At 42.3% G+C, this 26,527-nt stretch overlaps 12 non-coding genes and 1 pseudogene across 12 annotated transcripts; all 13 read right to left on the reverse strand.

Moving 5' to 3' along the window:
- Positions 1–2,468: 2,468 nt before the first annotated feature.
- On the reverse strand, positions 2,469–2,582 carry LOC134068256 (5S ribosomal RNA; annotated as a pseudogene).
- Positions 2,583–4,258: 1,676 nt separating this feature from the next.
- LOC134068258 (5S ribosomal RNA) lies at positions 4,259–4,377 on the reverse strand. Its single transcript, XR_009936639.1, has one exon. It is a non-coding gene; the product is annotated as a 5S ribosomal RNA (ribosomal RNA).
- Positions 4,378–7,189: 2,812 nt separating this feature from the next.
- LOC134068308 (5S ribosomal RNA) lies at positions 7,190–7,308 on the reverse strand. The gene has a single exon (XR_009936686.1). It is a non-coding gene; the product is annotated as a 5S ribosomal RNA (ribosomal RNA).
- A 1,618-nt stretch (positions 7,309–8,926) lies between these two features.
- LOC134068254 (5S ribosomal RNA) lies at positions 8,927–9,044 on the reverse strand. Its single transcript, XR_009936637.1, has one exon. It is a non-coding gene; the product is annotated as a 5S ribosomal RNA (ribosomal RNA).
- Positions 9,045–10,663: 1,619 nt separating this feature from the next.
- Positions 10,664–10,782, reverse strand: LOC134068269 (5S ribosomal RNA). Its single transcript, XR_009936649.1, has one exon. It is a non-coding gene; the product is annotated as a 5S ribosomal RNA (ribosomal RNA).
- A 2,930-nt stretch (positions 10,783–13,712) lies between these two features.
- Positions 13,713–13,831, reverse strand: LOC134068309 (5S ribosomal RNA). Its single transcript, XR_009936687.1, has one exon. It is a non-coding gene; the product is annotated as a 5S ribosomal RNA (ribosomal RNA).
- A 1,618-nt stretch (positions 13,832–15,449) lies between these two features.
- On the reverse strand, positions 15,450–15,568 carry LOC134068270 (5S ribosomal RNA). The gene has a single exon (XR_009936650.1). It is a non-coding gene; the product is annotated as a 5S ribosomal RNA (ribosomal RNA).
- A 1,620-nt stretch (positions 15,569–17,188) lies between these two features.
- LOC134068271 (5S ribosomal RNA) lies at positions 17,189–17,307 on the reverse strand. The gene has a single exon (XR_009936651.1). It is a non-coding gene; the product is annotated as a 5S ribosomal RNA (ribosomal RNA).
- A 1,674-nt stretch (positions 17,308–18,981) lies between these two features.
- On the reverse strand, positions 18,982–19,100 carry LOC134068272 (5S ribosomal RNA). The gene has a single exon (XR_009936652.1). It is a non-coding gene; the product is annotated as a 5S ribosomal RNA (ribosomal RNA).
- Positions 19,101–20,720: 1,620 nt separating this feature from the next.
- Positions 20,721–20,839, reverse strand: LOC134068273 (5S ribosomal RNA). Its single transcript, XR_009936653.1, has one exon. It is a non-coding gene; the product is annotated as a 5S ribosomal RNA (ribosomal RNA).
- A 1,674-nt stretch (positions 20,840–22,513) lies between these two features.
- Positions 22,514–22,632, reverse strand: LOC134068275 (5S ribosomal RNA). Its single transcript, XR_009936654.1, has one exon. It is a non-coding gene; the product is annotated as a 5S ribosomal RNA (ribosomal RNA).
- A 1,620-nt stretch (positions 22,633–24,252) lies between these two features.
- On the reverse strand, positions 24,253–24,371 carry LOC134068276 (5S ribosomal RNA). The gene has a single exon (XR_009936655.1). It is a non-coding gene; the product is annotated as a 5S ribosomal RNA (ribosomal RNA).
- Positions 24,372–26,045: 1,674 nt separating this feature from the next.
- Positions 26,046–26,164, reverse strand: LOC134068277 (5S ribosomal RNA). The gene has a single exon (XR_009936656.1). It is a non-coding gene; the product is annotated as a 5S ribosomal RNA (ribosomal RNA).
- Between the last annotated feature and the right edge of the window lie 363 nt (positions 26,165–26,527).

Here is a 26,527-nt window from a genome sequence, read left to right on the forward strand (position 1 = left end):
CGCAAAGGTAAACAGTGCTGCTCACTGTAACAACGGTAGAGTTTGCTATGCGTTGAAAGTGTCTAAGAGCCCAAATGTGTTGTTAGAAGATAGTTTTCTTAGTATTCATAAGTAATTCGTGTTTGTGGGAGTTGGGGGCTATAGACAAAGTTTTCATTCACTGTTCAGCCGCCGCCTCTGTCGAGCTAGCGTTAGCCACCACCGGTGTCGCCTTCTGAGGTAAACAATACATTGAACGTGAATGAATGATACCAATCGCCGCTGTAGTGACCTGACAATCCCTGGAAACACTTTAAAAATGTCATCAGACACTCTAGCTCACTTTTTAAGACCATAGAGGTGGTGTTACTTAAGTGTGGAGTTGACGTTTGATGTATAAATATGCCTTAGAAGTGTAAACATGTCAACCGCGATTTGCATGTTAAAAACAAAGTGATGAATGAATGGGCTGTTTTTGGTTGTCATAAGCACTTTTTTTCACCTGTTGGCTGTGGAAAGCAAATAGCACACACGTAATATCAATACTCATTGCGTGTGTATTTTATATTTCCAGATTATATGTTGAAGAGCCAGAAAGTGCGTCAAAAAACACTCATGGGGGCGCTCGTGGAGGATCTCGCCTGGGGAGTAATTCAGTCTAGAACCGCCACTGGCCTGTGCCTCCTGTGAACCGGTCCGTTCAGCCCACGGTGTCGTCCTCCTCCACTCGGCCAAAGCCTGCTGCGCCCATCCCCATTCTGTCAGGGCCTGCTGCGTCCACCCATCTCCAGCCAAAGCCTGCTGCGCCCACCTATGGACCACCCCCTGTGTCGGCAGCACCCATACTGCTGGTTCTCCCCCCACAGCCACAGGCTCCCTCCGTCCTGTTTCGTGGGCCATCGTGCAGCCAGAGCTTTGTACGTCCTGCACCAACAGTCAAGGCATTCATGCCAAACAAGCCCTCGCGGCCATGTGGGGCTTGCCACGTGCCCAATTGTAGTGGACAGCGGAAGAGGTACACACCTTAAAGTGTCTGGAAGCACCCAGAAGATATTTTCTTCCTGTCCATCCACTAGGATATCCACCACCTCTGGGTCTGACAATGTGGTGTACGACAGCTTTGAACACTTGAAATGTGTGGTGGATGCGGAGTTGGAAAAGAGGAGAACTATGTAAATAACTGTAAAAACTCACCTGTGTGATGCCACTTCTCTTGTGCCATCTGTAGGAGAGAGAAAGAGGCTTGTTTGTGTTATGCTGAAGTACTTTGAAACACAAACAAACACATGCACAAAAACAAGCAATCTATTTATTTATATAGTTCAAAAGTTTAAAACATGCACTTAACAGTTTAAAAATGCTCTTATATTTGTTTTTTATTATTACTTGTGTTGCTCTTAAAAGGCACTTTGTATTATCTTTTTATATATATAAATATGTTCTGTCATGTTCAATATCAAGGCCAATCTAACCTCCATCATTTTAACCTTAAGCAGTTCCAATCTAACACAATCAGTTTGCATACCCTTTAATGGTCGTTCATGTTCATATCATCTGTTTTTGTCATACGTGTTGTTTGTTCGTCTTTGTCAGCTTCATGTCTTTGTGATGTTTGTATGTCTTTGTCTGCTTTATGTTTAACACAAGTTTGCCAAAGAAAACACACACAACAAATGTATCTTACAGGAATGGCTTGAGCCTTTATTTGTTGATTGGTGACCTGAGTCTTTGGATAATCCTGTTATTTATTGGGCTTTTGGCCAGTACAAACCAATTGTTCATTTTTTTTATCTGAAGTACAAGTTTGTGTTTTTAATTAAGTGTTCTTGATTTATTATTATTATTATTATTATTATTGTTATGTGTGTGTGTGTGTGTGTGTGTGTGTGTCCTTGTAATGTTTGTATGTCTGTCAGCTCCATGTTTAACTAAATGTTTGCAAATGGTAGTTAACGTTTCACATGTGCTTTCATGCACTGCTTTTCAAATGAAACACATTCTAGGTGAAAAATAAAAGTTGTAAAAGTATTTCAAGTATGTTGGAGTCTCTGTATGCTTGGGTTTCAGAAGGGGTGGGATAGTGTAAAAAAAAACACATAATTTAGAAGTCCTTGTGTCTTCTCTGCCTCTACCAGAGGTATGAATACACCCCTCTGTGCGCTGGCTGTATCCCCTGAGTGATCACAACGATGACTTCTGTGAACGGCTCTGATGTCTTCCAGACAAAGTGACAGTTCACTGATGCATTACACCCTGTCTTGATTCAGCCCAAATGTAATATTGCACACATTTCCTCTTGAAAATTATGAATCTCATCAGCTAGATCAAATCAAACTATGAAAATAAAGAGCAAAATATTCAGCAGACTAATGGATTTCAATAAATTAGGCCACCTAATAAATAACACTTCAGGACTTTGACCACCAGATGGAGCTGTCCGTTTTGATCCTTTTTGCTCGCTCCCAGGGCTGAGCAATATGTACTTGTGGGGGTCATGAGCCATTCCCAGGCGGTCTCCCATCCAAGTACTAACCAGGCCCGACGCTGCTTAGCTTCCGAGATCGGACGAGATCGGGCGTGTTCAGCGTGGTATGGCCGTAAGCGAAAGCAACCGGCCAAAGGAACCTACTTAAAGCTCCCTAACCCGGGTTGGAGACGCGTGCTACATTGTGTTCAAGAAAACAAGGGCGCATTTTCCGCGTGGAGTTCAACTTTGAAAGTGAAGAATACAACAAATGGCATTTAAAACTTGGTAACATTTCCAATAACTGTTCCTTCTTTATCCTAAAAACGATGGGTACTGACAGAAGAGTTTGGTTAGGCAAGTGCACATACTTTACTCACAGTACAACATACATAGGGCAGCTTTATCTCTGATTAAAACGCTCACAGATTTGTTTAGAAGCTAAATAAATTGTAATGGTGACATAGCATGGCAAAAACCACTTGGTGTGTACACCATTTGAAACTACCACAAGTAAATTAGAAAATGTCACTGGAGTAAAAAAAAGCTCAGCTTTTCAAACAAAGATGATACTTCGCTTTGGACAAAGGCGTCTGCTAAATAACCATAGCCATAGCCATAGCCATAGCCATAGCCATAGCCATAGCCATACTCAAAGCTAAGGAGAGAAATCAGTGTCTGGCCATGCATGAGAATATAAAACCACTAAGTATTTGATGGGATATAAAAAAAAAAAAATCCGTTTTTCTAAGCAGAGCGAAAACACAGGGGACGTTTCATTGGAGAGAACAGCCCTAATTTACAATTCATAAAATATGAGCTTCGTTTTAGAAACTTAGCCTCTCAATGAAAACAACGTACACATACCGGTCGGGATGCGGACGCTCCGAGTTGGGTCTCTGGCCAGTTAGGACTGCGCATTCAGGTCATGTGTTGTAAAGAGGGTTGTTTCGTGGATCCTCTTTGCTTCATCTTCGCCACGGAGAAAGAAAAAACAACTGCTCCAAATGCAGTTCTCTACTGGTGTGCTAGAGTCACTGGCAGCCAATGATCCATACATGTCCAGATGTACACTAGCGACAGAAAGCGTGGCGCTCCCTCCGGCGACGGAGACGTGAATGAGCGCTTCTCCTTAGCGCACGGTTTATATAGGCCTTATACGTAATAGTAGACACACGTCAATCGAATGCTGCATCTAATCCGACAACATAGGCTATGTAGTAGCAACTGCTGTCAAGCAAAACTTCATGAAGCACGCTGATATTAGCTTTTCATATATCAATTCGCTGTGCGTAAAAACAGGAACTTTGGTCACTCGCTCTACTTGGACATCCTGAAACGAGTAACCTACAGTTGTTCAGGAAAACACTACAATATCTGGGATGTCGAAGGCCATGCAGACTATAGGCTATTTTCCATACTCAGACAGTGTTGAAAAAATTACTTTGCAGCTCTTGGGCGAATGAACACAGCGAGACCGGGAATTGTACAACACGGTGAAAACTACATAGAAAACAAAGCTGTCACCCCAAAAAATAAGCTAAACATTCCAGATGAAAACAAGCACTAAAACTCCCCCAATCCGCCAGCTGTTTACAGTCAACTCGTGCAATTTTTTTCCGACCTGTTGCTGGCTTAGCCTATATTTCCTACCTATGCATTTATTTATTTATTTATTTATGTATTTCTTTATTTTGCTTTCAAACGGAGGAAGCAAATATTCAAAGGGGTTGGAACGTCTACGTACTAGGGAGCAGGCACGCACAGACAGACAGCCTGAAAAAAAAAAAAGTTTCACTGGCTGATGGAGAGAAAAGCTTACGGCACCTGGTATTCCCAGGCGGTCTCCCATCCAAGTACTAACCAGGCCCGACGCTGCTTAGCTTCCGAGATCGGACGAGATCGGGCGTGTTCAGCGTGGTATGGCCGTAAGCGAAAGCAACCGGCCAAAGGAACCTACTTAAAGCTCCCTAACCCGGGTTGGAGACGCGTGCTACATTGTGTTCAAGAAAACAAGGGCGCATTTTCCGCGTGGAGTTCAACTTTGAAAGTGAAGAATACAACAAATGGCATTTAAAACTTGGTAACATTTCCAATAACTGTTCCTTCTTTATCCTAAAAACGATGGGTACTGACAGAAGAGTTTGGTTAGGCAAGTGCACATACTTTACTCACAGTACAACATACATAGGGCAGCTTTATCTCTGATTAAAACGCTCACAGATTTGTTTAGAAGCTAAATAAATTGTAATGGTGACATAGCATGGCAAAAACCACTTGGTGTGTACACCATTTGAAACTACCACAAGTAAATTAGAAAATGTCACTGGAGTAAAAAAAAGCTCAGCTTTTCAAACAAAGATGATACTTCGCTTTGGACAAAGGCGTCTGCTAAATAACCATAGCCATAGCCATAGCCATAGCCATAGCCATAGCCATAGCCATAGCCATACTCAAAGCTAAGGAGAGAAATCAGTGTCTGGCCATGCATGAGAATATAAAACCACTAAGTATTTGATGGGATATAAAAAAAAAAAAATCCGTTTTTCTAAGCAGAGCGAAAACACAGGGGACGTTTCATTGGAGAGAACAGCCCTAATTTACAATTCATAAAATATGAGCTTCGTTTTAGAAACTTAGCCTCTCAATGAAAACAACGTACACATACCGGTCGGGATGCGGACGCTCCGAGTTGGGTCTCTGGCCAGTTAGGACTGCGCATTCAGGTCATGTGTTGTAAAGAGGGTTGTTTCGTGGATCCTCTTTGCTTCATCTTCGCCACGGAGAAAGAAAAAACAACTGCTCCTAATGCAGTTCTCTACTGGTGTGCTAGAGTCACTGGCAGCCAATGATCCATACATGTCCAGATGTACACTAGCGACAGAAAGCGTGGCGCTCCCTCCGGCGACGGAGACGTGAATGAGCGCTTCTCCTTAGCGCACGGTTTATATAGGCCTTATACGTAATAGTAGACACACGTCAATCGAATGCTGCATCTAATCCGACAACATAGGCTATGTCATAGACATACATAGACACCGCATTGGACTCTAGAACGTACGGCAAGAGCGCCGCCATATTGCTAGGGGCAATGTCGACCGATAGATCAATGGAAGCCTATGGAGAAACAGGTGTCTCTGAGTGGAAATGATAGGATAACAGACCCTGTGGGCTTTGTACAAATCGTAGCGCCTTCTAACCATATGGGAATGGCCTTGTACATGTAAAATCGCACGTTTATGTTTTCTGTTGTTGCATTTGACAGTCTTATAAAGGCTTGTAGAGAACAGGTTTTGAGTTGGCTAATAGTACTGACTAGTGTGGCAAGGCTAATTTCACGTCAGTTAACTATGGTTTTGTTGTGAATTGAAGGCAAATTAATTCTGAAACGTAACGTTACTCATGTAGTCACTTTATTATAATAGTATTCATACAGCCTTAACCTGTTTAATTTTATGAAAGTAAGTTAGCCTACCTGTTAGCTCGTTTCTGCCATAGCATAACGTAACGTAAGCCGGTCCAGGACCGGATAACTTCAGAAAAGTGTCAATTTCTTTGCCCTATTGAATTGTTAAACCTTCCATTTTCTGGGGTAATGTAAAGGTAAACGTTTCCACTTGTCAAACGATATCCGTATGATCTGTGTCCTGTTACTGTTGTCAAATGCCGTCATTTGTATGTTGGTTGTCAGACAGCTTGCAGTAGTAGTGAAATGGTAACGTTCGAAGTGGCAGAACTGACGGCATCTCCTATTTTAAACCATCAAAACGGCTAAAAGTCATAGTTTTTTAATGAAACGATTATATGTCAAATATTTAAATAAATCCGACAATATATTTTAATGAGTTTGTGTGTGTTTTGAATTGATCTCATCAAAATGTTTATTTTTTCTCCACGTAAATAATATTATTTTTTTGTTTTCTTAACTTAGTTTAGCTACTTGTAACCATGACATATAATTTATGCCCATCGATTGAAATATTTATGAGTTATGAGGACTTTATAGCCCAAAACTCCTTCAGCTCACCATAGGTCTCCATTCATTTACGGGGGAATGTTGCCCCTACCAATATGGCGGCCGTATTCCACGTTCGTTCTAATAGAACTCAGCGGACAATGCGGTATCTACCTATATATATCTATGGGCTATGTAGTAGCAACTGCTGTCAAGCAAAACTTCATGAAGCACGCTGATATTAGCTTTTCATATATCAATTCGCTGTGCGTAAAAACAGGACCTTTGGTCACTCGCTCTACTTGGACATCCTGAAACGAGTAACCTACAGTTGTTCAGGAAAACACTACAATATCTGGGATGTCGAAGGCCATGCAGACTATAGGCTATTTTCCATACTCAGACAGTGTTGAAAAATTACTTTGCAGCTCTTGGGCGAATGAACACAGCGAGACCGGGAATTGTACAACACGGTGAAAACTACATCGAAAACAAAGCTGTCACCCCAAAAAATAAGCTAAACATTCCAGATGAAAACAAGCACTAAAACTCCCCCAATCCGCCAGCTGTTTACAGTCAACTCGTGCAATTTTTTCCGACCTGTTGCTGGCTTAGCCTATATTTCCTACCTATGTATTTATTTATTTATTTATTTATGTATTTATTTATTTTGCTTTCAAACGGAGGAAGCAAATATTCAAAGGGGTTGGAACGTCTACGTACTAGGGAGCAGGCACGCACAGACAGACAGCCTGAAAAAAAAAAAAGTTTCACTGGCTGATGGAGAGAAAAGCTTACGGCACCTGGTATTCCCAGGCGGTCTCCCATCCAAGTACTAACCAGGCCCGACGTTGCTTAGCTTCCGAGATCGGACGAGATCGGGCGTGTTCAGCGTGGTATGGCCGTAAGCGAAAGCAACCGGCCAAAGTAACCTACTTAAAGCTCCCTAACCCGGGTTGGAGACGCGTGTGTTGTGAAAGGTGAGGTACGCTACATTGTGTTCAAGAAAACAAGGGCGCATTTTCCGCGTGGAGTTCAACTTTGAAAGTGAAGAATACAACAAATGGCATTTAAAACTTGGTAACATTTCCAATAACTGTTCCTTCTTTATCCTAAAAACGATGGGTACTGACAGAAGAGTTTGGTTAGGCAAGTGCACATACTTTACTCACAGTACAACATACATAGGGCAGCTTTATCTCTGATTAAAACGCTCACAGATTTGTTTAGAAGCTAAATAAATTGTAATGGTGACATAGCATGGCAAAAACCACTTGGTGTGTACACCATTTGAAACTACCACAAGTAAATTAGAAAATGTCACTGGAGTAAAAAAAAAGCTCAGCTTTTCAAACAAAGATGATACTCAAAGCTAAGGAGAGAAATCAGTGTCTGGCCATGCATGAGAATATAAAACCACTAAGTATTTGATGGGATTTAAAAAAAAAAAAATCCGTTTTTCTAAGCAGAGCGAAAACACAGGAGACGTTTCATTGGAGAGAACAGCCCTAATTTACAATTCATAAAATATGAGCTTCGTTTTGGAAACTTAGCCTCTCAATGAAAACAACGTACACATACCGGTCGGGATGCGGACGCTCCGAGTTGGGTCTCTGGCCAGTTAGGACTGCGCATTCAGGTCATGTGTTGTAAAGAGGGTTGTTTCGTGGATCCTCTTTGCTTCATCTTCGCCACGGAGAAAGAAAAAACAACTGCTCCTAATGCAGTTCTCTACTGGTGTGCTAGAGTCACTGGCAGCCAATGATCCATACATGTCCAGATGTACACTAGCGACAGAAAGCGTGGCGCTCCCTCCGGCGACGGAGACGTGAATGAGCGCTTCTCCTTAGCGCACGGTTTATATAGGCCTTATACGTAATAGTAGACACACGTCAATCGAATGCTGCATCTAATCCGACAACATAGGCTATGTAGTAGCAACTGCTGTCAAGCAAAACTTCAAGAAGCACGCTGATATTAGCTTTTCATATATCAATTCGCTGTGCGTAAAAACAGGACCTTTGGTCACTCGCTCTACTTGGACATCCTGAAACGAGTAACCTACAGTTGTTCAGGAAAACACTACAATATCTGGGATGTCGAAGGCCATGCAGACTATAGGCTATTTTCCATACTCAGACAGTGTTGAAAAAATTACTTTGCAGCTCTTGGGCGAATGAACACAGCGAGACCGGGAATTGTACAACACGGTGAAAACTACATCGAAAACAAAGCTGTCACCCCAAAAAATAAGCTAAACATTCCAGATGAAAACAAGCACTAAAACTCCCCCAATCCGCCAGCTGTTTACAGTCAACTCGTGCAATTTTTTCCGACCTGTTGCTGGCTTAGCCTATATTTCCTACCTATGTATTTATTCATTTATTTATTTATGTATTTCTTTATTTTGCTTTCAAACGGAGGAAGCAAATATTCAAAGGGGTTGGAACGTCTACGTACTAGGGAGCAGGCACGCACAGACAGACAGCCTGAAAAAAAAAAAAGTTTCACTGGCTGATGGAGAGAAAAGCTTACGGCACCTGGTATTCCCAGGCGGTCTCCCATCCAAGTATAACCAGGCCCGACGCTGCTTAGCTTCCGAGATCGGACGAGATCGGGCGTGTTCAGCGTGGTATGGCCGTAAGCGAAAGCAACCGGCCAAAGTAACCTACTTAAAGCTCCCTAACCCGGGTTGGAGACGCGTGTGTTGTGAAAGGTGAGGTACGCTACATTGTGTTCAAGAAAACAAGGGCGCATTTTCCGCGTGGAGTTCAACTTTGAAAGTGAAGAATACAACAAATGGCATTTAAAACTTGGTAACATTTCCAATAACTGTTCCTTCTTTATCCTAAAAACGATGGGTACTGACAGAAGAGTTTGGTTAGGCAAGTGCACATACTTTACTCACAGTACAACATACATAGGGCAGCTTTATCTCTGATTAAAACGCTCACAGATTTGTTTAGAAGCTAAATAAATTGTAATGGTGACATAGCATGGCAAAAACCACTTGGTGTGTACACCATTTGAAACTACCACAAGTAAATTAGAAAATGTCACTGGAGTAAAAAAAAGCTCAGCTTTTCAAACAAAGATGATACTCAAAGCTAAGGAGAGAAATCAGTGTCTGGCCATGCATGAGAATATAAAACCACTAAGTATTTGATGGGATATAAAAAAAAAAAAATCCGTTTTTCTAAGCAGAGCGAAAACACAGGGGACGTTTCATTGGAGAGAACAGCCCTAATTTACAATTCATAAAATATGAGCTTCGTTTTAGAAACTTAGCCTCTCAATGAAAACAACGTACACATACCGGTTGGGATGCGGACGCTCCGAGTTGGGTCTCTGGCCAGTTAGGACTGCGCATTCAGGTCATGTGTTGTAAAGAGGGTTGTTTCGTGGATCCTCTTTGCTTCATCTTCGCCACGGAGAAAGAAAAAACAACTGCTCCAAATGCAGTTCTCTACTGGTGTGCTAGAGTCACTGGCAGCCAATGATCCATACATGTCCAGATGTACACTAGCGACAGAAAGCGTGGCGCTCCCTCCGGCGACGGAGACGTGAATGAGCGCTTCTCCTTAGCGCACGGTTTATATAGGCCTTATACGTAATAGTAGACACACGTCAATCGAATGCTGCATCTAATCCGACAACATAGGCTATGTAGTAGCAACTGCTGTCAAGCAAAACTTCATGAAGCACGCTGATATTAGCTTTTCATATATCAATTCGCTGTGCGTAAAAACAGGAACTTTGGTCACTCGCTCTACTTGGACATCCTGAAACGAGTAACCTACAGTTGTTCAGGAAAACACTACAATATCTGGGATGTCGAAGGCCATGCAGACTATAGGCTATTTTCCATACTCAGACAGTGTTGAAAAAATTACTTTGCAGCTCTTGGGCGAATGAACACAGCGAGACCGGGAATTGTACAACACGGTGAAAACTACATAGAAAACAAAGCTGTCACCCCAAAAAATAAGCTAAACATTCCAGATGAAAACAAGCACTAAAACTCCCCCAATCCGCCAGCTGTTTACAGTCAACTCGTGCAATTTTTTTCCGACCTGTTGCTGGCTTAGCCTATATTTCCTACCTATGCATTTATTTATTTATTTATTTATGTATTTCTTTATTTTGCTTTCAAACGGAGGAAGCAAATATTCAAAGGGGTTGGAACGTCTACGTACTAGGGAGCAGGCACGCACAGACAGACAGCCTGAAAAAAAAAAAAAGTTTCACTGGCTGATGGAGAGAAAAGCTTACGGCACCTGGTATTCCCAGGCGGTCTCCCATCCAAGTACTAACCAGGCCCGACGCTGCTTAGCTTCCGAGATCGGACGAGATCGGGCGTGTTCAGCGTGGTATGGCCGTAAGCGAAAGCAACCGGCCAAAGGAACCTACTTAAAGCTCCCTAACCCGGGTTGGAGACGCGTGCTACATTGTGTTCAAGAAAACAAGGGCGCATTTTCCGCGTGGAGTTCAACTTTGAAAGTGAAGAATACAACAAATGGCATTTAAAACTTGGTAACATTTCCAATAACTGTTCCTTCTTTATCCTAAAAACGATGGGTACTGACAGAAGAGTTTGGTTAGGCAAGTGCACATACTTTACTCACAGTACAACATACATAGGGCAGCTTTATCTCTGATTAAAACGCTCACAGATTTGTTTAGAAGCTAAATAAATTGTAATGGTGACATAGCATGGCAAAAACCACTTGGTGTGTACACCATTTGAAACTACCACAAGTAAATTAGAAAATGTCACTGGAGTAAAAAAAAGCTCAGCTTTTCAAACAAAGATGATACTTCGCTTTGGACAAAGGCGTCTGCTAAATAACCATAGCCATAGCCATAGCCATAGCCATAGCCATAGCCATACTCAAAGCTAAGGAGAGAAATCAGTGTCTGGCCATGCATGAGAATATAAAACCACTAAGTATTTGATGGGATATAAAAAAAAAAAAATCCGTTTTTCTAAGCAGAGCGAAAACACAGGGGACGTTTCATTGGAGAGAACAGCCCTAATTTACAATTCATAAAATATGAGCTTCGTTTTAGAAACTTAGCCTCTCAATGAAAACAACGTACACATACCGGTCGGGATGCGGACGCTCCGAGTTGGGTCTCTGGCCAGTTAGGACTGCGCATTCAGGTCATGTGTTGTAAAGAGGGTTGTTTCGTGGATCCTCTTTGCTTCATCTTCGCCACGGAGAAAGAAAAAACAACTGCTCCTAATGCAGTTCTCTACTGGTGTGCTAGAGTCACTGGCAGCCAATGATCCATACATGTCCAGATGTACACTAGCGACAGAAAGCGTGGCGCTCCCTCCGGCGACGGAGACGTGAATGAGCGCTTCTCCTTAGCGCACGGTTTATATAGGCCTTATACGTAATAGTAGACACACGTCAATCGAATGCTGCATCTAATCCGACAACATAGGCTATGTCATAGACATATATACATAGACACCGCATTGGACTCTAGAACGTACGGCAAGAGCGCCGCCATATTGCTAGGGGCAATGTCGACCGATAGATCATGGCTATGGCTATGGCTATGGTTATTTAGCAGACGCCTTTGTCCAAAGCGACATACAAATAAATAACAATACAAATTAAATTAACAGTGAACAATTACAAACTAGGGAGAATAGTAATATTATCAGATGGAAGCCTATGGAGAAACAGGTGTCTCTGAGTGGAAATGATAGGATAACAGACCCTGTGGGCTTTGTACAAATCGTAGCGCCTTCTAACCATATGGGAATGGCCTTGTACATGTAAAATCGCACGTTTATGTTTTCTGTTGTTGCATTTGACAGTCTTATAAAGGCTTGTAGAGAACAGGTTTTGAGTTGGCTAATAGTACTGACTAGTGTGGCAAGGCTAATTTCACGTCAGTTAACTATGGTTTTGTTGTGAATTGAAGGCAAATTAATTCTGAAACGTAACGTTACTCATGTAGTCACTTTATTATAATAGTATTCATACAGCCTTAACCTGTTTAATTTTATGAAAGTAAGTTAGCCTACCTGTTAGCTCGTTTCTGCCATAGCATAACGTAACGTAAGCCGGTCCAGGACCGGATAACTTCAGAAAAGTGTCAATTTCTTTGCCCTATTGAATTGTTAAACCTTCCATTTTCTGGGGTAATGTAAAGGTAAACGTTTCCACTTGTCAAACGATATCCGTATGATCTGTGTCCTGTTACTGTTGTCAAATGCCGTCATTTGTATGTTGGTTGTCAGACAGCTTGCAGTAGTAGTGAAATGGTAACGTTCGAAGTGGCAGAACTGACGGCATCTCCTATTTTAAACCATCAAAACGGCTAAAAGTCATAGTTTTTTAATGAAACGATTATATGTCAAATATTTAAATAAATCCGACAATATATTTTAATGAGTTTGTGTGTGTTTTGAATTGATCTCATCAAAATGTTTATTTTTTCTCCACGTAAATAATATTATTTTTTTGTTTTCTTAACTTAGTTTAGCTACTTGTAACCATGACATATAATTTATGCCCATCGATTGAAATATTTATGAGTTATGAGGACTTTATAGCCCAAAACTCCTTCAGCTCACCATAGGTCTCCATTCATTTACGGGGGAATGTTGCCCCTACCAATATGGCGGCCGTATTCCACGTTCGTTCTAATAGAACTCAGCGGACAATGCGGTATCTACCTATATATATCTATGGGCTATGTAGTAGCAACTGCTGTCAAGCAAAACTTCATGAAGCACGCTGATATTAGCTTTTCATATATCAATTCGCTGTGCGTAAAAACAGGACCTTTGGTCACTCGCTCTACTTGGACATCCTGAAACGAGTAACCTACAGTTGTTCAGGAAAACACTACAATATCTGGGATGTCGAAGGCCATGCAGACTATAGGCTATTTTCCATACTCAGACAGTGTTGAAAAATTACTTTGCAGCTCTTGGGCGAATGAACACAGCGAGACCGGGAATTGTACAACACGGTGAAAACTACATCGAAAACAAAGCTGTCACCCCAAAAAATAAGCTAAACATTCCAGATGAAAACAAGCACTAAAACTCCCCCAATCCGCCAGCTGTTTACAGTCAACTCGTGCAATTTTTTCCGACCTGTTGCTGGCTTAGCCTATATTTCCTACCTATGTATTTATTTATTTATTTATTTATGTATTTATTTATTTTGCTTTCAAACGGAGGAAGCAAATATTCAAAGGGGTTGGAACGTCTACGTACTAGGGAGCAGGCACGCACAGACAGACAGCCTGAAAAAAAAAAAAGTTTCACTGGCTGATGGAGAGAAAAGCTTACGGCACCTGGTATTCCCAGGCGGTCTCCCATCCAAGTACTAACCAGGCCCGACGTTGCTTAGCTTCCGAGATCGGACGAGATCGGGCGTGTTCAGCGTGGTATGGCCGTAAGCGAAAGCAACCGGCCAAAGTAACCTACTTAAAGCTCCCTAACCCGGGTTGGAGACGCGTGTGTTGTGAAAGGTGAGGTACGCTACATTGTGTTCAAGAAAACAAGGGCGCATTTTCCGCGTGGAGTTCAACTTTGAAAGTGAAGAATACAACAAATGGCATTTAAAACTTGGTAACATTTCCAATAACTGTTCCTTCTTTATCCTAAAAACGATGGGTACTGACAGAAGAGTTTGGTTAGGCAAGTGCACATACTTTACTCACAGTACAACATACATAGGGCAGCTTTATCTCTGATTAAAACGCTCACAGATTTGTTTAGAAGCTAAATAAATTGTAATGGTGACATAGCATGGCAAAAACCACTTGGTGTGTACACCATTTGAAACTACCACAAGTAAATTAGAAAATGTCACTGGAGTAAAAAAAAAGCTCAGCTTTTCAAACAAAGATGATACTCAAAGCTAAGGAGAGAAATCAGTGTCTGGCCATGCATGAGAATATAAAACCACTAAGTATTTGATGGGATTTAAAAAAAAAAAAATCCGTTTTTCTAAGCAGAGCGAAAACACAGGAGACGTTTCATTGGAGAGAACAGCCCTAATTTACAATTCATAAAATATGAGCTTCGTTTTGGAAACTTAGCCTCTCAATGAAAACAACGTACACATACCGGTCGGGATGCGGACGCTCCGAGTTGGGTCTCTGGCCAGTTAGGACTGCGCATTCAGGTCATGTGTTGTAAAGAGGGTTGTTTCGTGGATCCTCTTTGCTTCATCTTCGCCACGGAGAAAGAAAAAACAACTGCTCCTAATGCAGTTCTCTACTGGTGTGCTAGAGTCACTGGCAGCCAATGATCCATACATGTCCAGATGTACACTAGCGACAGAAAGCGTGGCGCTCCCTCCGGCGACGGAGACGTGAATGAGCGCTTCTCCTTAGCGCACGGTTTATATAGGCCTTATACGTAATAGTAGACACACGTCAATCGAATGCTGCATCTAATCCGACAACATAGGCTATGTAGTAGCAACTGCTGTCAAGCAAAACTTCAAGAAGCACGCTGATATTAGCTTTTCATATATCAATTCGCTGTGCGTAAAAACAGGACCTTTGGTCACTCGCTCTACTTGGACATCCTGAAACGAGTAACCTACAGTTGTTCAGGAAAACACTACAATATCTGGGATGTCGAAGGCCATGCAGACTATAGGCTATTTTCCATACTCAGACAGTGTTGAAAAAATTACTTTGCAGCTCTTGGGCGAATGAACACAGCGAGACCGGGAATTGTACAACACGGTGAAAACTACATCGAAAACAAAGCTGTCACCCCAAAAAATAAGCTAAACATTCCAGATGAAAACAAGCACTAAAACTCCCCCAATCCGCCAGCTGTTTACAGTCAACTCGTGCAATTTTTTCCGACCTGTTGCTGGCTTAGCCTATATTTCCTACCTATGTATTTATTCATTTATTTATTTATGTATTTCTTTATTTTGCTTTCAAACGGAGGAAGCAAATATTCAAAGGGGTTGGAACGTCTACGTACTAGGGAGCAGGCACGCACAGACAGACAGCCTGAAAAAAAAAAAAGTTTCACTGGCTGATGGAGAGAAAAGCTTACGGCACCTGGTATTCCCAGGCGGTCTCCCATCCAAGTACTAACCAGGCCCGACGCTGCTTAGCTTCCGAGATCGGACGAGATCGGGCGTGTTCAGCGTGGTATGGCCGTAAGCGAAAGCAACCGGCCAAAGTAACCTACTTAAAGCTCCCTAACCCGGGTTGGAGACGCGTGTGTTGTGAAAGGTGAGGTACGCTACATTGTGTTCAAGAAAACAAGGGCGCATTTTCCGCGTGGAGTTCAACTTTGAAAGTGAAGAATACAACAAATGGCATTTAAAACTTGGTAACATTTCCAATAACTGTTCCTTCTTTATCCTAAAAACGATGGGTACTGACAGAAGAGTTTGGTTAGGCAAGTGCACATACTTTACTCACAGTACAACATACATAGGGCAGCTTTATCTCTGATTAAAACGCTCACAGATTTGTTTAGAAGCTAAATAAATTGTAATGGTGACATAGCATGGCAAAAACCACTTGGTGTGTACACCATTTGAAACTACCACAAGTAAATTAGAAAATGTCACTGGAGTAAAAAAAAGCTCAGCTTTTCAAACAAAGATGATACTCAAAGCTAAGGAGAGAAATCAGTGTCTGGCCATGCATGAGAATATAAAACCACTAAGTATTTGATGGGATATAAAAAAAAAAAAAATCCGTTTTTCTAAGCAGAGCGAAAACACAGGGGACGTTTCATTGGAGAGAACAGCCCTAATTTACAATTCATAAAATATGAGCTTCGTTTTAGAAACTTAGCCTCTCAATGAAAACAACGTACACATACCGGTTGGGATGCGGACGCTCCGAGTTGGGTCTCTGGCCAGTTAGGACTGCGCATTCAGGTCATGTGTTGTAAAGAGGGTTGTTTCGTGGATCCTCTTTGCTTCATCTTCGCCACGGAGAAAGAAAAAACAACTGCTCCAAATGCAGTTCTCTACTGGTGTGCTAGAGTCACTGGCAGCCAATGATCCATACATGTCCAGATGTACACTAGCGACAGAAAGCGTGGCGCTCCCTCCGGCGACGGAGACGTGAATGAGCGCTTCTCCTTAGCGCACGGTTTATATAGGCCTTATACGTAATAGTAGACACACGTCAATCGAATGCTGCATCTAATCCGACAACATAGGCTATGTAGTAGCAACTGCTGTCAAGCAAAACTTCATGAAGCACGCTGATATTAGCTTTTCATATATCAATTCGCTGTGCGTAAAAACAGGAACTTTGGTCACTCGCTCTACTTGGACATCCTGAAACGAGTAACCTACAGTTGTTCAGGAAAACACTACAATATCTGGGATGTCGAAGGCCATGCAGACTATAGGCTATTTTCCATACTCAGACAGTGTTGAAAAAATTACTTTGCAGCTCTTGGGCGAATGAACACAGCGAGACCGGGAATTGTACAACACGGTGAAAACTACATAGAAAACAAAGCTGTCACCCCAAAAAATAAGCTAAACATTCCAGATGAAAACAAGCACTAAAACTCCCCCAATCCGCCAGCTGTTTACAGTCAACTCGTGCAATTTTTTTCCGACCTGTTGCTGGCTTAGCCTATATTTCCTACCTATGCATTTATTTATTTATTTATTTATGTATTTCTTTATTTTGCTTTCAAACGGAGGAAGCAAATATTCAAAGGGGTTGGAACGTCTACGTACTAGGGAGCAGGCACGCACAGACAGACAGCCTGAAAAAAAAAAAAAGTTTCACTGGCTGATGGAGAGAAAAGCTTACGGCACCTGGTATTCCCAGGCGGTCTCCCATCCAAGTACTAACCAGGCCCGACGCTGCTTAGCTTCCGAGATCGGACGAGATCGGGCGTGTTCAGCGTGGTATGGCCGTAAGCGAAAGCAACCGGCCAAAGTAACCTACTTAAAGCTCCCTAACCCGGTTTGGAGACGCGTGCTACATTGTGTTCAAGAAAACAAGGGCGCATTTTCCGCGTGGAGTTCAACTTTGAAAGTGAAGAATACAACAAATGGCATTTAAAACTTGGTAACATTTCCAATAACTGTTCCTTCTTTATCCTAAAAACGATGGGTACTGACAGAAGAGTTTGGTTAGGCAAGTGCACATACTTTACTCACAGTACAACATACATAGGGCAGCTTTATCTCTGATTAAAACGCTCACAGATTTGTTTAGAAGCTAAATAAATTGTAATGGTGACATAGCATGGCAAAAACCACTTGGTGTGTACACCATTTGAAACTACCACAAGTAAATTAGAAAATGTCACTGGAGTAAAAAAAAGCTCAGCTTTTCAAACAAAGATGATACTTCGCTTTGGACAAAGGCGTCTGCTAAATAACCATAGCCATAGCCATAGCCATAGCCATAGCCATAGCCATAGCCATACTCAAAGCTAAGGAGAGAAATCAGTGTCTGGCCATGCATGAGAATATAAAACCACTAAGTATTTGATGGGATATAAAAAAAAAAAATCCGTTTTTCTAAGCAGAGCGAAAACACAGGGGACGTTTCATTGGAGAGAACAGCCCTAATTTACAATTCATAAAATATGAGCTTCGTTTTAGAAACTTAGCCTCTCAATGAAAACAACGTACACATACCGGTCGGGATGCGGACGCTCCGAGTTGGGTCTCTGGCCAGTTAGGACTGCGCATTCAGGTCATGTGTTGTAAAGAGGGTTGTTTCGTGGATCCTCTTTGCTTCATCTTCGCCACGGAGAAAGAAAAAACAACTGCTCCTAATGCAGTTCTCTACTGGTGTGCTAGAGTCACTGGCAGCCAATGATCCATACATGTCCAGATGTACACTAGCGACAGAAAGCGTGGCGCTCCCTCCGGCGACGGAGACGTGAATGAGCGCTTCTCCTTAGCGCACGGTTTATATAGGCCTTATACGTAATAGTAGACACACGTCAATCGAATGCTGCATCTAATCCGACAACATAGGCTATGTAGTAGCAACTGCTGTCAAGCAAAACTTCAAGAAGCACGCTGATATTAGCTTTTCATATATCAATTCGCTGTGCGTAAAAACAGGACCTTTGGTCACTCGCTCTACTTGGACATCCTGAAACGAGTAACCTACAGTTGTTCAGGAAAACACTACAATATCTGGGATGTCGAAGGCCATGCAGACTATAGGCTATTTTCCATACTCAGACAGTGTTGAAAAAATTACTTTGCAGCTCTTGGGCGAATGAACACAGCGAGACCGGGAATTGTACAACACGGTGAAAACTACATCGAAAACAAAGCTGTCACCCCAAAAAATAAGCTAAACATTCCAGATGAAAACAAGCACTAAAACTCCCCCAATCCGCCAGCTGTTTACAGTCAACTCGTGCAATTTTTTCCGACCTGTTGCTGGCTTAGCCTATATTTCCTACCTATGTATTTATTCATTTATTTATTTATGTATTTCTTTATTTTGCTTTCAAACGGAGGAAGCAAATATTCAAAGGGGTTGGAACGTCTACGTACTAGGGAGCAGGCACGCACAGACAGACAGCCTGAAAAAAAAAAAAGTTTCACTGGCTGATGGAGAGAAAAGCTTACGGCACCTGGTATTCCCAGGCGGTCTCCCATCCAAGTACTAACCAGGCCCGACGCTGCTTAGCTTCCGAGATCGGACGAGATCGGGCGTGTTCAGCGTGGTATGGCCGTAAGCGAAAGCAACCGGCCAAAGTAACCTACTTAAAGCTCCCTAACCCGGGTTGGAGACGCGTGTGTTGTGAAAGGTGAGGTACGCTACATTGTGTTCAAGAAAACAAGGGCGCATTTTCCGCGTGGAGTTCAACTTTGAAAGTGAAGAATACAACAAATGGCATTTAAAACTTGGTAACATTTCCAATAACTGTTCCTTCTTTATCCTAAAAACGATGGGTACTGACAGAAGAGTTTGGTTAGGCAAGTGCACATACTTTACTCACAGTACAACATACATAGGGCAGCTTTATCTCTGATTAAAACGCTCACAGATTTGTTTAGAAGCTAAATAAATTGTAATGGTGACATAGCATGGCAAAAACCACTTGGTGTGTACACCATTTGAAACTACCACAAGTAAATTAGAAAATGTCACTGGAGTAAAAAAAAGCTCAGCTTTTCAAACAAAGATGATACTCAAAGCTAAGGAGAGAAATCAGTGTCTGGCCATGCATGAGAATATAAAACCACTAAGTATTTGATGGGATATATAAAAAAAAAAAATCCGTTTTTCTAAGCAGAGCGAAAACACAGGGGACGTTTCATTGGAGAGAACAGCCCTAATTTACAATTCATAAAATATGAGCTTCGTTTTAGAAACTTAGCCTCTCAATGAAAACAACGTACACATACCGGTTGGGATGCGGACGCTCCGAGTTGGGTCTCTGGCCAGTTAGGACTGCGCATTCAGGTCATGTGTTGTAAAGAGGGTTGTTTCGTGGATCCTCTTTGCTTCATCTTCGCCACGGAGAAAGAAAAAACAACTGCTCCAAATGCAGTTCTCTACTGGTGTGCTAGAGTCACTGGCAGCCAATGATCCATACATGTCCAGATGTACACTAGCGACAGAAAGCGTGGCGCTCCCTCCGGCGACGGAGACGTGAATGAGCGCTTCTCCTTAGCGCACGGTTTATATAGGCCTTATACGTAATAGTAGACACACGTCAATCGAATGCTGCATCTAATCCGACAACATAGGCTATGTAGTAGCAACTGCTGTCAAGCAAAACTTCATGAAGCACGCTGATATTAGCTTTTCATATATCAATTCGCTGTGCGTAAAAACAGGAACTTTGGTCACTCGCTCTACTTGGACATCCTGAAACGAGTAACCTACAGTTGTTCAGGAAAACACTACAATATCTGGGATGTCGAAGGCCATGCAGACTATAGGCTATTTTCCATACTCAGACAGTGTTGAAAAAATTACTTTGCAGCTCTTGGGCGAATGAACACAGCGAGACCGGGAATTGTACAACACGGTGAAAACTACATAGAAAACAAAGCTGTCACCCCAAAAAATAAGCTAAACATTCCAGATGAAAACAAGCACTAAAACTCCCCCAATCCGCCAGCTGTTTACAGTCAACTCGTGCAATTTTTTTCCGACCTGTTGCTGGCTTAGCCTATATTTCCTACCTATGCATTTATTTATTTATTTATTTATGTATTTCTTTATTTTGCTTTCAAACGGAGGAAGCAAATATTCAAAGGGGTTGGAACGTCTACGTACTAGGGAGCAGGCACGCACAGACAGACAGCCTGAAAAAAAAAAAAAGTTTCACTGGCTGATGGAGAGAAAAGCTTACGGCACCTGGTATTCCCAGGCGGTCTCCCATCCAAGTACTAACCAGGCCCGACGCTGCTTAGCTTCCGAGATCGGACGAGATCGGGCGTGTTCAGCGTGGTATGGCCGTAAGCGAAAGCAACCGGCCAAAGTAACCTACTTAAAGCTCCCTAACCCGGGTTGGAGACGCGTGCTACATTGTGTTCAAGAAAACAAGGGCGCATTTTCCGCGTGGAGTTCAACTTTGAAAGTGAAGAATACAACAAATGGCATTTAAAACTTGGTAACATTTCCAATAACTGTTCCTTCTTTATCCTAAAAACGATGGGTACTGACAGAAGAGTTTGGTTAGGCAAGTGCACATACTTTACTCACAGTACAACATACATAGGGCAGCTTTATCTCTGATTAAAACGCTCACAGATTTGTTTAGAAGCTAAATAAATTGTAATGGTGACATAGCATGGCAAAAACCACTTGGTGTGTACACCATTTGAAACTACCACAAGTAAATTAGAAAATGTCACTGGAGTAAAAAAAAGCTCAGCTTTTCAAACAAAGATGATACTTCGCTTTGGACAAAGGCGTCTGCTAAATAACCATAGCCATAGCCATAGCCATAGCCATAGCCATAGCCATAGCCATACTCAAAGCTAAGGAGAGAAATCAGTGTCTGGCCATGCATGAGAATATAAAACCACTAAGTATTTGATGGGATATAAAAAAAAAAAATCCGTTTTTCTAAGCAGAGCGAAAACACAGGGGACGTTTCATTGGAGAGAACAGCCCTAATTTACAATTCATAAAATATGAGCTTCGTTTTAGAAACTTAGCCTCTCAATGAAAACAACGTACACATACCGGTCGGGATGCGGACGCTCCGAGTTGGGTCTCTGGCCAGTTAGGACTGCGCATTCAGGTCATGTGTTGTAAAGAGGGTTGTTTCGTGGATCCTCTTTGCTTCATCTTCGCCACGGAGAAAGAAAAAACAACTGCTCCTAATGCAGTTCTCTACTGGTGTGCTAGAGTCACTGGCAGCCAATGATCCATACATGTCCAGATGTACACTAGCGACAGAAAGCGTGGCGCTCCCTCCGGCGACGGAGACGTGAATGAGCGCTTCTCCTTAGCGCACGGTTTATATAGGCCTTATACGTAATAGTAGACACACGTCAATCGAATGCTGCATCTAATCCGACAACATAGGCTATGTAGTAGCAACTGCTGTCAAGCAAAACTTCAAGAAGCACGCTGATATTAGCTTTTCATATATCAATTCGCTGTGCGTAAAAACAGGACCTTTGGTCACTCGCTCTACTTGGACATCCTGAAACGAGTAACCTACAGTTGTTCAGGAAAACACTACAATATCTGGGATGTCGAAGGCCATGCAGACTATAGGCTATTTTCCATACTCAGACAGTGTTGAAAAAATTACTTTGCAGCTCTTGGGCGAATGAACACAGCGAGACCGGGAATTGTACAACACGGTGAAAACTACATCGAAAACAAAGCTGTCACCCCAAAAAATAAGCTAAACATTCCAGATGAAAACAAGCACTAAAACTCCCCCAATCCGCCAGCTGTTTACAGTCAACTCGTGCAATTTTTTCCGACCTGTTGCTGGCTTAGCCTATATTTCCTACCTATGTATTTATTCATTTATTTATTTATGTATTTCTTTATTTTGCTTTCAAACGGAGGAAGCAAATATTCAAAGGGGTTGGAACGTCTACGTACTAGGGAGCAGGCACGCACAGACAGACAGCCTGAAAAAAAAAAAAGTTTCACTGGCTGATGGAGAGAAAAGCTTACGGCACCTGGTATTCCCAGGCGGTCTCCCATCCAAGTACTAACCAGGCCCGACGCTGCTTAGCTTCCGAGATCGGACGAGATCGGGCGTGTTCAGCGTGGTATGGCCGTAAGCGAAAGCAACCGGCCAAAGTAACCTACTTAAAGCTCCCTAACCCGGGTTGGAGACGCGTGTGTTGTGAAAGGTGAGGTACGCTACATTGTGTTCAAGAAAACAAGGGCGCATTTTCCGCGTGGAGTTCAACTTTGAAAGTGAAGAATACAACAAATGGCATTTAAAACTTGGTAACATTTCCAATAACTGTTCCTTCTTTATCCTAAAAACGATGGGTACTGACAGAAGAGTTTGGTTAGGCAAGTGCACATACTTTACTCACAGTACAACATACATAGGGCAGCTTTATCTCTGATTAAAACGCTCACAGATTTGTTTAGAAGCTAAATAAATTGTAATGGTGACATAGCATGGCAAAAACCACTTGGTGTGTACACCATTTGAAACTACCACAAGTAAATTAGAAAATGTCACTGGAGTAAAAAAAAGCTCAGCTTTTCAAACAAAGATGATACTCAAAGCTAAGGAGAGAAATCAGTGTCTGGCCATGCATGAGAATATAAAACCACTAAGTATTTGATGGGATATAAAAAAAAAAAAAATCCGTTTTTCTAAGCAGAGCGAAAACACAGGGGACGTTTCATTGGAGAGAACAGCCCTAATTTACAATTCATAAAATATGAGCTTCGTTTTAGAAACTTAGCCTCTCAATGAAAACAACGTACACATACCGGTTGGGATGCGGACGCTCCGAGTTGGGTCTCTGGCCAGTTAGGACTGCGCATTCAGGTCATGTGTTGTAAAGAGGGTTGTTTCGTGGATCCTCTTTGCTTCATCTTCGCCACGGAGAAAGAAAAAACAACTGCTCCAAATGCAGTTCTCTACTGGTGTGCTAGAGTCACTGGCAGCCAATGATCCATACATGTCCAGATGTACACTAGCGACAGAAAGCGTGGCGCTCCCTCCGGCGACGGAGACGTGAATGAGCGCTTCTCCTTAGCGCACGGTTTATATAGGCCTTATACGTAATAGTAGACACACGTCAATCGAATGCTGCATCTAATCCGACAACATAGGCTATGTAGTAGCAACTGCTGTCAAGCAAAACTTCATGAAGCACGCTGATATTAGCTTTTCATATATCAATTCGCTGTGCGTAAAAACAGGAACTTTGGTCACTCGCTCTACTTGGACATCCTGAAACGAGTAACCTACAGTTGTTCAGGAAAACACTACAATATCTGGGATGTCGAAGGCCATGCAGACTATAGGCTATTTTCCATACTCAGACAGTGTTGAAAAAATTACTTTGCAGCTCTTGGGCGAATGAACACAGCGAGACCGGGAATTGTACAACACGGTGAAAACTACATAGAAAACAAAGCTGTCACCCCAAAAAATAAGCTAAACATTCCAGATGAAAACAAGCACTAAAACTCCCCCAATCCGCCAGCTGTTTACAGTCAACTCGTGCAATTTTTTTCCGACCTGTTGCTGGCTTAGCCTATATTTCCTACCTATGCATTTATTTATTTATTTATTTATGTATTTCTTTATTTTGCTTTCAAACGGAGGAAGCAAATATTCAAAGGGGTTGGAACGTCTACGTACTAGGGAGCAGGCACGCACAGACAGACAGCCTGAAAAAAAAAAAAAGTTTCACTGGCTGATGGAGAGAAAAGCTTACGGCACCTGGTATTCCCAGGCGGTCTCCCATCCAAGTACTAACCAGGCCCGACGCTGCTTAGCTTCCGAGATCGGACGAGATCGGGCGTGTTCAGCGTGGTATGGCCGTAAGCGAAAGCAACCGGCCAAAGTAACCTACTTAAAGCTCCCTAACCCGGGTTGGAGACGCGTGCTACATTGTGTTCAAGAAAACAAGGGCGCATTTTCCGCGTGGAGTTCAACTTTGAAAGTGAAGAATACAACAAATGGCATTTAAAACTTGGTAACATTTCCAATAACTGTTCCTTCTTTATCCTAAAAACGATGGGTACTGACAGAAGAGTTTGGTTAGGCAAGTGCACATACTTTACTCACAGTACAACATACATAGGGCAGCTTTATCTCTGATTAAAACGCTCACAGATTTGTTTAGAAGCTAAATAAATTGTAATGGTGACATAGCATGGCAAAAACCACTTGGTGTGTACACCATTTGAAACTACCACAAGTAAATTAGAAAATGTCACTGGAGTAAAAAAAAGCTCAGCTTTTCAAACAAAGATGATACTTCGCTTTGGACAAAGGCGTCTGCTAAATAACCATAGCCATAGCCATAGCCATAGCCATAGCCATAGCCATAGCCATACTCAAAGCTAAGGAGAGAAATCAGTGTCTGGCCATGCATGAGAATATAAAACCACTAAGTATTTGATGGGATATAAAAAAAAAAAATCCGTTTTTCTAAGCAGAGCGAAAACACAGGGGACGTTTCATTGGAGAGAACAGCCCTAATTTACAATTCATAAAATATGAGCTTCGTTTTAGAAACTTAGCCTCTCAATGAAAACAACGTACACATACCGGTCGGGATGCGGACGCTCCGAGTTGGGTCTCTGGCCAGTTAGGACTGCGCATTCAGGTCATGTGTTGTAAAGAGGGTTGTTTCGTGGATCCTCTTTGCTTCATCTTCGCCACGGAGAAAGAAAAAACAACTGCTCCTAATGCAGTTCTCTACTGGTGTGCTAGAGTCACTGGCAGCCAATGATCCATACATGTCCAGATGTACACTAGCGACAGAAAGCGTGGCGCTCCCTCCGGCGACGGAGACGTGAATGAGCGCTTCTCCTTAGCGCACGGTTTATATAGGCCTTATACGTAATAGTAGACACACGTCAATCGAATGCTGCATCTAATCCGACAACATAGGCTATGTAGTAGCAACTGCTGTCAAGCAAAACTTCAAGAAGCACGCTGATATTAGCTTTTCATATATCAATTCGCTGTGCGTAAAAACAGGACCTTTGGTCACTCGCTCTACTTGGACATCCTGAAACGAGTAACCTACAGTTGTTCAGGAAAACACTACAATATCTGGGATGTCGAAGGCCATGCAGACTATAGGCTATTTTCCATACTCAGACAGTGTTGAAAAAATTACTTTGCAGCTCTTGGGCGAATGAACACAGCGAGACCGGGAATTGTACAACACGGTGAAAACTACATCGAAAACAAAGCTGTCACCCCAAAAAATAAGCTAAACATTCCAGATGAAAACAAGCACTAAAACTCCCCCAATCCGCCAGCTGTTTACAGTCAACTCGTGCAATTTTTTCCGACCTGTTGCTGGCTTAGCCTATATTTCCTACCTATGTATTTATTCATTTATTTATTTATGTATTTCTTTATTTTGCTTTCAAACGGAGGAAGCAAATATTCAAAGGGGTTGGAACGTCTACGTACTAGGGAGCAGGCACGCACAGACAGACAGCCTGAAAAAAAAAAAAGTTTCACTGGCTGATGGAGAGAAAAGCTTACGGCACCTGGTATTCCCAGGCGGTCTCCCATCCAAGTACTAACCAGGCCCGACGCTGCTTAGCTTCCGAGATCGGACGAGATCGGGCGTGTTCAGCGTGGTATGGCCGTAAGCGAAAGCAACCGGCCAAAGTAACCTACTTAAAGCTCCCTAACCCGGGTTGGAGACGCGTGTGTTGTGAAAGGTGAGGTACGCTACATTGTGTTCAAGAAAACAAGGGCGCATTTTCCGCGTGGAGTTCAACTTTGAAAGTGAAGAATACAACAAATGGCATTTAAAACTTGGTAACATTTCCAATAACTGTTCCTTCTTTATCCTAAAAACGATGGGTACTGACAGAAGAGTTTGGTTAGGCAAGTGCACATACTTTACTCACAGTACAACATACATAGGGCAGCTTTATCTCTGATTAAAACGCTCACAGATTTGTTTAGAAGCTAAATAAATTGTAATGGTGACATAGCATGGCAAAAACCA

This window comes from Sardina pilchardus, chromosome 20 (genome assembly GCF_963854185.1).
Source record: "Sardina pilchardus chromosome 20, fSarPil1.1, whole genome shotgun sequence".
In the NCBI taxonomy this organism is placed as follows: domain Eukaryota; kingdom Metazoa; phylum Chordata; class Actinopteri; order Clupeiformes; family Clupeidae; genus Sardina; species Sardina pilchardus.